The 12,300-nt window shown below is 37.9% G+C and overlaps 1 protein-coding gene across 1 annotated transcript in view; it reads left to right on the top strand.

Moving 5' to 3' along the window:
* Window positions 1-499: 499 nt before the first annotated feature.
* The window catches only part of LOC121948704 (poly(rC)-binding protein 3), a 53,205-nt gene continuing 41,404 nt past the window's right edge, over window positions 500-12,300 (top strand). Inside the window, exon 1 of the mRNA XM_042494113.1 lies at window positions 500-576. The gene's annotated coding sequence lies outside the window, so the exon portion shown is untranslated. The remainder of the gene's footprint in view (window positions 577-12,300) is intronic.

The raw sequence follows: 12,300 nt of genomic DNA, 5'->3' as shown, positions 1-12,300 counted from the left end.
ATATCAGTCTGTTTCAGCCGTGAAAAGTGCCTGTCATGCACCATGTTTTTATGTCTTGACCCTGTGATCTGTTTAGGTGCATCAGCCAGACGTCCAGTCTCCCCGTTCTGCTGGAAGGCTGCCAGCCACAGGTCACATGACCTGGAAGAAAAAACCTGGGAGACTTTTGGGATCCCTTTTCGGTCAGACAGACCTTTTTACTGTTATTGCTTACACTATATAAGCAACATGATTGATGGGTTGCTCTGTTCTGATTGAAAGCCGGTGGTCCGAGAGTCTCGGTTGCCTCAAAATGTATCGATCCTGTGCAGAAACACAGGCTTTACCGAGAAAAGTAACCCATCTGCTGATTTGAAGAAAAAATGGTCAAAATATCACAAAGCCTGATGACTTGATGTCTTGTAATCTGCTGCAACTTCTCTTTTCATGTCTGATATTTTTCTGTGGGCTTCAGCATGGGCTGGTTATCAACCTGAAGGGAAGTCCAAAGGCTGATGAACTGATCTGTGTCTGTGTGAGACCACATTGCTCTGGTGCCCTGTATGCCCTGGAAACACAACGCCCAGCGCAAATCTGGTGAGTAACGCCACTCGTTTGATCTTTCATTGGTAAATTGATGGGATTTACTTGCTGCCATTACAGAGAGGTTTAAGCAAACAGGTGCCCCCGCTTTGACGTTAAAGACTGGGTAATGGTTGATGGAGCTGTGCCACTGGTGTTGACATGCAGACGATTTTGGATTTACGATGCCTTACAATCATTTTCTTGGTTGGAAGGCAAGGCGAACTTTCAATACAATATTTGCTTATAAAAAGAAGTAGTGTTTGCTTACGACTACACATCAAGTACACAAATGACAGCTCATCATTTTTAATATAGTGCTTTAACTTCCTCTTTTATGCCCATTCCAGTCAGTCTATAAAGTTTTCTGTGCTGTTTGATCAAATAACTCGACATATACTTCTGTCATTCCAAACTCCATCTCTTTGCTTTCTGCTAACCTCGGTAACACAGTGTTGTTCCACAGAGAGGTTAAACAAAATCTCCCATGAGCTGTAGGGTTTTAGGGTTCTTTGAAACGGTTTCAAAAAACTTTTCTGGCCATTACTTAACATCATATCTCAGAGCAGGGGAGACATTTGGTCAGAAACTGAATTGGTGATGCTAATCTTGGGTGCCCGCCTTGAAACTATGCTGCTTGTACAAATCTTCTGTGCTGCCAGGGGAAAAATGTATGTGAAGCATCCATGTTTACATAGACGTAGATTTAAATATAAAGTGCAACTTGACCAATTCATGGAGGCAGTAATTCTAGTTCTTTAACTTTTCATGTGGGAAAATCATGCTTAATATTACTCATTCCAAGAGTCTTTACGTGGCCATAGTCAGGGTCATCCTGGACAGGATTATCAAGAGTTTCAACAGATCTCTAAGGGAAGAAATTTATCCATTTAATTTATGAGTTTCAAAATGAGTACAGTTTTCAATGTGTTAAAATACCATTTGAGCAGATATTGTTAATGAAAATAATGAAGACCCCAGAACGAGTGGCTACTGTTAAATACAGAAGCTAATTTAATAATAATAAAAAAAGCTTTCACTATTTCAAACTTTCAAGGTCACAGGAACATTTTGAGCAGAAATCCACTGCACTTCCTTGTTGTTATTCCCTTGTTATTCCCTGTTACGCGTCATAAGTACTATTAATACTAAAGGTCGCTGTGCCACAGACGGGCCAAAAACACCCAGTGTTTCTGCTAGTAACGCTCTGCTGATAGTAGTAGTACTTACTGGATAAAACTGTAGTTGTATAAGAACTGCAAGGAGAAGAGGAGAGAGTGAGATAGACACAATGATACAGACATTTCATACAACAGAAGTATATACCACAGACCTGCTGATGATCATTTCACCCATACAAACGGTATTTTAAGCCCGAGCTCCTATGCCCATTCAAAGAAGGTAGAAGGTAGATTTATTAGTCAGTTATTTATTAGTTATTAGTAGTTTTTTTAAACAAAGTTTAAAAGATGAAATTACATTTGTCCTTGATCCTGCTAAAACCTTTTCAGCTCACTCCAACACCAAAATATTCCAACCTCAGAAGGTTGAATTGATTGATTGATGATGATTGAATGCCAGTGGGGACATGCAAAATACTTCATGGACCTTAATTTTCATTACTTTAGGACATTTCGTTGTGACGTCTATAAACAGATTTGTTAAGTAAAAGTCCACTTTTCCATTTGAAAGTGTAAAGTGTGAAGAGACCCCTGGTCTGTGTAACAGCTTCTAAAATCTTACCAGGGTTCAGTGTTGTCCACCAAAGACTGTACTGTCGAGTTTTAAAAAAAGTACATCGATCAAGCCCTACTGGACACAAAGCTGTGAAGTCAAACCAAAGATGCGCATTTGTGCAGTTTCTTTCAAATCTTGCAGTCTGTTTTTTGTGCTGCCAGATAACGTCACTCAAACATCTTAAAAAATATGTATAAAAAATATATAAAATAGATTCACAGTGCTTAACTCCAGCAAGTTCACTGCTACCTTCGTTGGCAGTATGAAATGTGTGTATTACATCAACACATGACAAGCAAAAGTAATGTAAAGAAAACAGTAGGGCTGTCAAACGAAAAAAGTCGTGATTAATCACGTTTTCAATTTGATTATTTTGCATTAAAAAGGGTTATAAGGTCCATATTGACAGGGTAAAGCAATTCTTACTAAGATTGTCTTGATTAAGAATTAAATGACAGCAAAAAAGTGCATGGGACTAGCGTAAAGTGGGCGTGTCTGTAAAGGGTAGATTTACTGGTACCAATAGAACACATTTCCACTGTGAGATCTTGAGGTCAGAGATCAACGTACCCCTGTAAAATGACGATGCCATTTTTCCATCCCCAAAGTTTAGCCTAACTTTTGAACTATTTTTTACCATGCTCTCTGACAAGCTAGCATGACATAGATTCCTCAGGTCCTTCAGTTTCATATGATACCAGGATCATCACTTTAGCTTTAAAACTCAGCCTGGTACAGCCTCTTAAAGACAGAAAAGTTGGCCGACAGTTGATGTGATTTTAAAAAAATTAACGCATTATGTACATACCTTAATCACATCACAATGAACCTGTTAACGCTGACAGTCCTAATAAATAATGGAATTAATTTCCACAGTACTTATCATCTTGTTTTCTCAGTTTATGTAAGTTTATGTCCATTTTATGACTGATGACAAAGACCTCCTCGATATATGTCCACATCATATTTCCGAACTTCCAGGGTTGATTAGAAAGCCTGAGTTCTCAATAAAACAAACAACCAGCAGTAGTACGGATTGATACTGTACCATGAGCTGTCTAAGATACACCTTCATATTTGTGCAAAAGAAGGCAGCATGGAGCCCTTGGGACAGCACAGCCTTGTCGGCTGTAATGACATATTCAGCCTTGATATGTGGACTTTCAAAGAGGCTGCCTCTGAACTGCAACAAAGTTTATTTTTATCATCTCTAAGGGACTTTTCCATGTGACTCAAATGTTAAGTCAATTGAGAAATCAAAGAGCCATCGACAATAACAACAGAGACCTGCTCAGTTACTGCTCTGCACAAATCTGAACCAAAGTCTCACTTAGAAACCATTTTATTGTGCTGTTTTGTTGCCGGGTCAGACATAGAAAGCCTTTCTTACACCTTTGACACATTTATTAAAGGAGGGGAGTTAAGAATATAGTTGGAATGATGCCTGCAAGGGAATGAATTAAGGTACAAATAACCTCACAGAAGAGTCGCCCACTACAGTCAGGTTGGTCGCGTATTTCTATCAGTATTAGCTCATATTGCATTGCTCCCCATGACTTCCCACATCACAGTGGAGTCCATATGTGTAGCTGTGACTGATACCGCCTCGCTTTAAGTTCATACAAGCTTTCTGTTCACCATCATTGCTTCTTATGAGAGCAAAAACATCAAGACTGTGCGGGGGAAGAAAGGAAATAAAAATGCATGTTTCCTTTCAAGTTTCCCTGCGTGGATATGCTGGTCTGCCTGTCTACCTCTTTGTATTTAAATCCTTTGAGCATGTTTGTATGCGCCTGCGCATACACATGTATGTGTGTTCTGACTTTAAAATAGTTGCAGCAAAGCTTTATAGATTGATCCTCAGAAAAAATATCTAAGCTGGCTCTCTGTATAGAGCACTGCTTTGGACTGATAAGAACTATGTCAGCATGTATTGGCTTTTTTTCATAACCCTATAGGGGAAGAACATTGTGCCTCTGCTACCTCTGACCATACTATACAGTCTGCAGCATGCACCATACAGAAAGATTAACAAGGTACAAACACGTTGGAGATTTGATATACTTGCACATATGGTTCAGACAAATTTCTTTTGAAAACTTCCACTGAGGGAACTCTACAAGCCAAATTAAAGAGATGGCAGCACCGCAACACATTATAAGTTTTTGAATGCCTAAATAAAACCTGACACATAATTCATTAGGTTCGATTAGTGTATTCATCAATTCTACATTACATTTTAATAGTTTTTAATGAAGGAAGTTATTTTGCTTTTTCAAACTTAATCAGGTAGGCTGATATGATTTGTTTTTATGGATCCAAGTAAAATTTGGTTTTACCCTAATTACTCAGGCACAGCCGCTGATAGTTAATTATGACTGATTTTATGAGCGTGTTGCTTGTTGCTCTTTCAATTTCCAGACAAGTGAGGATAATAGAAAGACTAAGCACAGTAGCATCTCTGTTAGGGCTGACGGCTCATTGACTTAATTCTGAACAAGATTATATCAGATTAATAATAGGATTAGTATAAACCAATGCCACTAAGTGCAGTACATCAAACTGAAACAACGAGGCAAGATGCTGAGTTGTATAAAAACGACAGCACTGGACCACATTTATTCATGCTTCACTGGGCATATATGCTCTTTCTCAGCAATTTTTGGCCTTCACTTAGATACAGCTGCTCATACTGTGAAGGGATTGTACAGACTTTTTGAGGTGGGGTTGTACGAAGTACTCCTCAGAGATGGAAATCACCAGAGGCCCCACAATACAATATTACCACAATACTTGGGTCATAATACAATACTATAACAATTTTTAAATGTTTTTCAATTTGCTGAGTACTGTGATAATATATACTGCAATTTATTACCCTTTTTAAACTGCAAATTAAGTAAAAACATTGTCAATCTCTGCTTTTGATTAATAAGATAAAGTTTTCATTTTATTTTGATCATTGTTATTGCAGAAACATGTATATAGTGGACTAGAAAGCACTACCAAAAGTTTTATTTGCAGTATTTATATACATATTCAAAATAAAAAAAATCAATACTTTTCATCTCAGCATTGATACAATATTACAATTGATTCAGTTAAATAGTTATTATTTTAATTGTGTGACATTGCTGAATCCAAATGAACCCTTCTAAATGCTGAAGTCACGCAATAAGCAAAACTACTTAACTGACCGAGGCAGCAGCTCCTGTGTTCAGTGATGTTAAATCCCTGTTTTTCTCAATGGAGTTTGGCTTTACAGAGAGCCAATACCATGGCTTCTTTTTCATTTGGAAATTACTGTCTGACAGAAAGATATATATAAATCAGGCACGTGCATCCATTCAGTAAATAAGAAGGATGTACAATTTACCAACCAATGGGAACAATTAAAAAGTATATATACATACACACACGTTAACACACCTCACTGAGACCTGATGAATCTACTCTACAGTACTAGTAACAGTTCTTAAACAACTTTTTAGGCAACAGAATTTCACACAGCAGTTCTTCCTTCATTATGTTGCTATTAATTGGGCCCTCTTCAGCACTATCCGTAAACTCGCCAGGGAAGAGTAATAAAGCAATGCAATGAAGTCAAATATTAATGAGCTGGTTGGAATTTGCTTTCATGACATGATCCCTGAGACTCATTTAACTCTCAAATCTTGCAGGGGGTTTCCCATGCACCAAATACCAACTAAACAGCTTCCTGCTCCTCTCTGTCTTAATGGCTACTTCTGCAAATGAATCTCTCTCTTAAATTTGTTTTATTGCTTTTGGAGACATTAGTCCATGCACCATGAGGTAGTTTACAGCATAAACATGCTTTGTTTCTGCTTTTAAGAATCAACCATGCCACTACAGATGAGCCATGTCATTAAACTAACACTAAATTATTAATTAGAGACATTTAGATGGAATGTATTCACTTCATAAGATATGTAGGAACTCTGTCATTTACTTGAACTAAATCTAATATTGCAACAGCAAATTAACCTGGTGCCCTTTAACTACCATAATTTACAGAAAATTTACAGCAGTCTGACCACTCTATTAAATCGCATCTTGCACATCTGTTTTTTTTTTTTTTTTTTTTTCTTTCTTTCAATTAATTTATCTTGGAAGGGAGGTGAATAGAGAGGTGGGTTCAAAGTGGGAAAAAAACACATGTAATTCTGCACCTCTTCCTATGAATGGAACAAATCAAAATAAAGTTTTTATAGTATAAAAAATATAAAGTATTTTTAAGTTAAAATAAACTAATTTTGACCATCATGTTTATTTTATTCTTTATTTAAATACATATCTTTCTTTATGTCCTCATTTATATTGTGATATTGTTTTGTGTCTGATAATCTAGCAAACTCTAGCAAATATTTTAAAAAATCTAAATTTGATTTGTTTAGATCTACTTTAAGGCCACTTTTGTCTTTGATCAGACGAAAGTCCCACATCAGCCGCTTGACACATGTCAAATGACGCCCGTAACCCAGACTGAATGTGTCACGACGACAGAAGAAGTGGTCATGGTACAGTTGCTGGGATGTGCCAATTCATGCAGGGAATGAGATAAATTCGCTGCCGCTTTTCTGGAAAGCTGACAGATGTCATGAAACCTGACACTTTGATTGACATTGATATGTCAACGGTTTAGACTTCCATGGAAAGTGGTTGTTTTGAGGAAGATCATGCACTGGTATGTTTCCCTTAATTCTTGGCCAAAATATCTAACAAGGAGAGACATCAGGACAGTGATCAATGGTTTTGTGAGGACACAAATCATCTGTCCACACGGTTGCATCTCAGCTGCTTAACTATTTGTCTTTTGTCCTGACAAATTATATATATCAGCTTTGACCAATCAAAGTACAAAATCATCAGTTTGAGATGAACAGACTTCCTTATTTGTGGACAAGCTGCTTTTTGTTTGTTTTTTTTTTATTGTCCCATGCCGCTTTCTTTTTCTTTTTGGCTGTCTTAAACTGTGACATGCGTCATGTGTCATGTACATAACTGGACAAGACGCACTAAAAGGCTGGCCACAGTCTGGTATGCTGCTGACAGGGTGGTTTCAGTCATGTCATAACCACACAATTATCAAAATGAAATTCTGGCACCCATTTACGTACACTGGCGCAAAGTAATGAACTGGATATTTAACAACAAACTGTCGTCTTATCAGTTGCCAGGAAATACCTTCACTTTTTCTCTTCCTTCCTCCCTTAAGTTTTTCTTTCATATGAAGCATCACAGACCGGTTGGACCGGTAAATATGCTTTGACATGCCTGGATTTTGAAGTTAAAATTTTCAAACCTTTACCTTTTGCTGCTATTTGGAACTGCCAACATAGCTTCAAAATGGATGTTGAAAAGGGCAGAGGCTGTCACTTACTTGGTTTATTTGAGTGCTCTATCACCAAACGCAGCATTTTTTTTTCAAAGAAACATTAGAAAGAAAAAATATGAAAGCAGCATCTATAAATGCAAACAACCATTAATGTATTTTCCTGGGAGTATACCAGCCCACAGCCTGTATATTTACTCTTGTTAGGGCTTACTTAGGGAAAATTAATTATGCAATAAATTAAGCTACAGAGTGAGATATTATAATTCAGCATGCCTCTTAATGCCTACATTTGGAGATAATGATGACAGTAATGTGTATATTGTGTTAATGTGTGATGGGGTGGATATATGTGAAAACTGTTTGATTATCATCCTGTATTGTTAGCTGTTGGACACATAATAAGTGATTTTTTGTTATGATACAATCCAAATAGCAGAAAAATGTTTGCACTGTGCGTTTCATTGTACTCTGGGCACAGATGGAGCAGCAGACTGGCAGGGGCAGTGAAAGTGAAACCTAACCGTTCATTGTGCTGGGTCTAAGAGTTTGTTTTCACTTCTTCTGCAGCTGCTGCACCTCACATCTATCGATCTGATAGGCTGTGATCATAATCGACTGATCAGTTATACATCTCGCAACTCTAACTCCACAAACTGCTGCTGAATGAAAAACAGATCTCAGTTTCACCTGTGCTGCGTTCACTGACCCACAAAAACGTCCAAATTTAGAAACAGGACGGGGCACAGAATGAATTTGCTGAAAAGTTAGACAATCTTTTTAACGAATAGTCACATTAATGATTTGATAGCTTAATGGCTAAACTGAAACATGGCAGTTCCGTTTAACCTGAACACATCAGCCGAGTGAGGTAGGTTCTCTAAGTGTTTAAAGGTCCAAAATTTCTAAATTACTTTACAACAACATATTTTGTTCATACAAATATAGCAGAGATCTACAACAAGATCTAAATGTAACACTTAAGGTATTATTCTGAGTTTTATGTTGTTTTCTTGGTGTCACAATATGGTTTAATTTATCATATAAAGTCTCAATTTACAATTTACATGACTTCACCCTACACAAGGCATATGGGCATGGAAAGTATTTGTTTAAGAGCTCTGTCTAGCAGCCTACTATGTAAGGAAACTACTGGAAATGTTTTGAAAGAGAATTTAATACATTAGGTATTTGGCTTGAGGAGGTGGGATGTGATTAGAGTTCAGACAGTGCCGTAGGCACTTAAGCTAAGAAGGATGGTGCTCCTGGGGAAATTATTTTGTTTTGGGCTCAATACCTGCAATGTGTTTGTTCTTCCTGCTGATATTATCTATTATTTGTGAACTCACCATTTAATATCAGTGATTTATCTTTGAAAAAGCAGTTGTGAAAAAATTTATCATTGCGAATGAAATTAGATTCACTGCCTGAAGGCCATTTGTTATCCGCTGAACAAGCCTGTTGAGTGAATTGTCCCACTTAATTGTAAAGCCACATCTTATAAAACAACTCCTGTTCAGTTTGTAAAAGACTTTGATGGTGCTCCGCTCTTGATACAGATATGAACATTGATCCATGTGTGGACTTATTGTGTTTTTATTTGTGATTGGTCAATGTCTACTCAGCCACACTTCAGAAGCCTTAAGTTAAATAAGAATAAGCCTACATGCCCAGGAGAAAGTGATACATTTAAGAAAGAACTGACCTTTCTGCTCTTCCCTTTTTTTACCTGACCCTCTGCACTGGCTTTCAGATGAATACCTTGTTAAGATAGACTTTGTTTTTCTGCGCAGAAAAATCCCTGGACATATCTCAGTGTGATTATTACTGCATTTGACCTTTTCATTCTCTCTGAAAAGGTCAAGGTTCAGGTGGATACTGTATTAGCCCCATCTGAAAAGATAATAACTAACTTGAGAGGCCATTGGAGAGGAGACCATGTAACTTACATTAAGAACTATAGGAACCTGAAGCACAAACACATGGAAGTTGTCTATCGTCTGGTTACAGTAATATTATCCTGCTACAGGAATGTGAAAAACTGTTTTTCCTAACAGCACTGTGACAAAATCATTAATTGTCACTGACACCAAAACCAAGAAACAACAGTGTTAGCATACTCAAGTCATAAGAGCCATTGTAAAAGTAACACAAATACTTTAACTGTGCTACACTAAATACATGATCAGCTGTTGTAGTATCTAATTTCAGTAAATGATTCAGTGTTACATCAGGAGCCCTGACACGCTGTTGGACACTGGTGAATGTTGGGCCATTGGTGAGCGTCTGTTGGCCTAGCTTTTGTGATGTGTCTTGCATCAATGGCACTAATCCGCCCTTGTTGACCCTTGTCGGCTGTTTTTTGGCAGATTCTCAGTCAGCTCAGTGCACGAGAAGAGAAACCTAAGTGAGGAAGGCAAACAAACAACAAAAGTCAAGAGGGCGTGACTTGTTGTATTAGGTAAGATTAATTTTTTAGTCACTGAGCTCTTTGGTAGAAATGGTTTGTAATTGTTTGCGTCATGTTCGCTCAATAAATGTGTTTCTAATGTGCTGACTGGCTTACTAGTAATTGGAACAAATCCTGTCAGTTTGTCTTTTTGAATGACAATTACAGACTATTGCCACCTGCTGGTATGGAGTTGTTTCCTCTTATGCAGGCGCAGAACATACATGCTGGTTATGGCACAGTATAAGGTATAAAAAAACAAACACAACTCAGAAATCGGCAGAGGCTATGTCCTTGCCAAAGCCAGCCAGCTACTGATTAAGACACTGATAAGCTGCGGCTGGTGATTGGCAATCCACTAGATCGGCTTCTAGCTTGGCAAGCAATTAACTTCCAAGGCTATTAACTACCATAGTAAGGTGAAACCAATGATTTTTTTGAATGGAATTTTTAAAATCTGCCTGTGTAGAACTGAATGGGACATTATGATTTTAGCTCATAATCATTGAAAATATTGTATTAAAGAACAAGAAAGTAATGGCAGACATATGGATTTAATTAAAGGAAAAGAAGAAGAAAGAAACATTCCTGTTTTAAACAACCTTTGTGGCCATTCCAGGATAAATATCAGAGTTTATAAGATGCATCTGAATGCACCATTAAGCTCCTATCAGCATTGAGTCGCTAGTTGTTGCTAATGGCCAGCCACCCCAGACGCCATACCAGTGGGTTGCTCTCCTTAGGTTACCAGCCACAGAAGCTAATGATGAGGCTGCTCCAGAAGCCGCTCAGATAGGTTGCTGGCCTTGGCATGCTAGCTACCAGCCTCAGAACCAAAGGACCAACCAAGCGAGTAGCTGATCCAGTGAACTGCTAAGTTAGACACAAGTTACCACCTTTGTCTGATGGACTGCCAGCTTCTCTTTTGCCTCTCAGTCACCAGCACCAGCACCAGCTTATGACTGGCCAGATCAGTTACTGGCTTTGGCAAGAATACAGCCTCTGCCGGCTTTTCAGTCGTCATAAATTTGTCCCTTACACTGTGCCTTAGCTGGTTGCCTGTAAATTCTGTGGCTTGTACTAGTGGCAACAATCCTGCCACCAGTAGTTCTTTGATGTCTGTTTAGTGTGTCTGACCATTAAGATGCTGTTTCCCTAATTAACAGTTGCTGCTATTAATATGGTTATGCCTTTTTAATAAAACACCATTTTATATATATTTTTTCTCTCACTACTATATTTACAAAGAGACTGACAATTCGGTCCTAAAAGCACCAAACATTGCTAAAAATCCCATGAGCAGGAGCATAAAGGTGTAGAAAGACAAGCCACTTTCTGTGTCTGCATGTTATTTTATGACACACCCGCAGCAAATAGTTTTTCTAAGGAGTTGTAGATGATTAATCATGCTAACAAAACACCTAATGAACAATTTTGTGAGCTCAATTCCACATGTGGGATCAGGCACAGTTTCCCATTAGCGTGTTATGATAGACTTTTCTATGGATTTCTGGTTGTACAAGGTTCCAGGGGAAACTTAAAACACAAAGTGACCTCCTTTTCTTTGACAGATCACTTCAGCCCAAAGCATTACAAATTAAGTTTTTCAAACCATGACCCCTATGCTTTGAGATCTTAATAATTTTCTCAGTATTCTCAAACCCTAAAAGCGAATGTACTAATGCTGAAGGCAACTGTAGATAAAGTATATTGGTAATACTTAGGTATATTTAGTGTATAGTATATACATATATTCAACATACAGACACACAGTCACAGACCTTACCAAACACTACTTATTGTGCATGCAGGGTCTCTACCACATAGACAAAACACAAGACAAATCTATGACTTACAGACACTGACAGGAGCGAGCTCTATCAGAATGGATGTAAATTAATAAAACAAACATAAAACTGCCCGGTAAGATAAGAGTAAGGTTTGCAAGAGTCGTTATTGACCTGGAAAGTAATTGCAAATGTGTTATCAGTCAATCACAAAATCCGCTGGAGAGTGTCTGGGACTGGGTCCTTAGGCAGAAAAATGGAATCATTCAATTTCATAGTTCATTAGTAACCATTCTGTTTGCTTGTAGCAACACAGTGGCATAAGAATCACAGCTGCATGGTCATTTGTATGTAGCAAGAAAAGTCAGCATGATTGTTGTTTTCAAGGGTTTTATCAATAAAATATTTCAGTC

The sequence above is a fragment of the Plectropomus leopardus genome, chromosome 10 (assembly GCF_008729295.1).
Source record: "Plectropomus leopardus isolate mb chromosome 10, YSFRI_Pleo_2.0, whole genome shotgun sequence".
Lineage (NCBI taxonomy): Eukaryota > Metazoa > Chordata > Actinopteri > Perciformes > Serranidae > Plectropomus > Plectropomus leopardus.
Note: the sequence above shows the minus strand (reverse complement) of the source record. Positions and strands in the feature narration are given on the sequence as shown.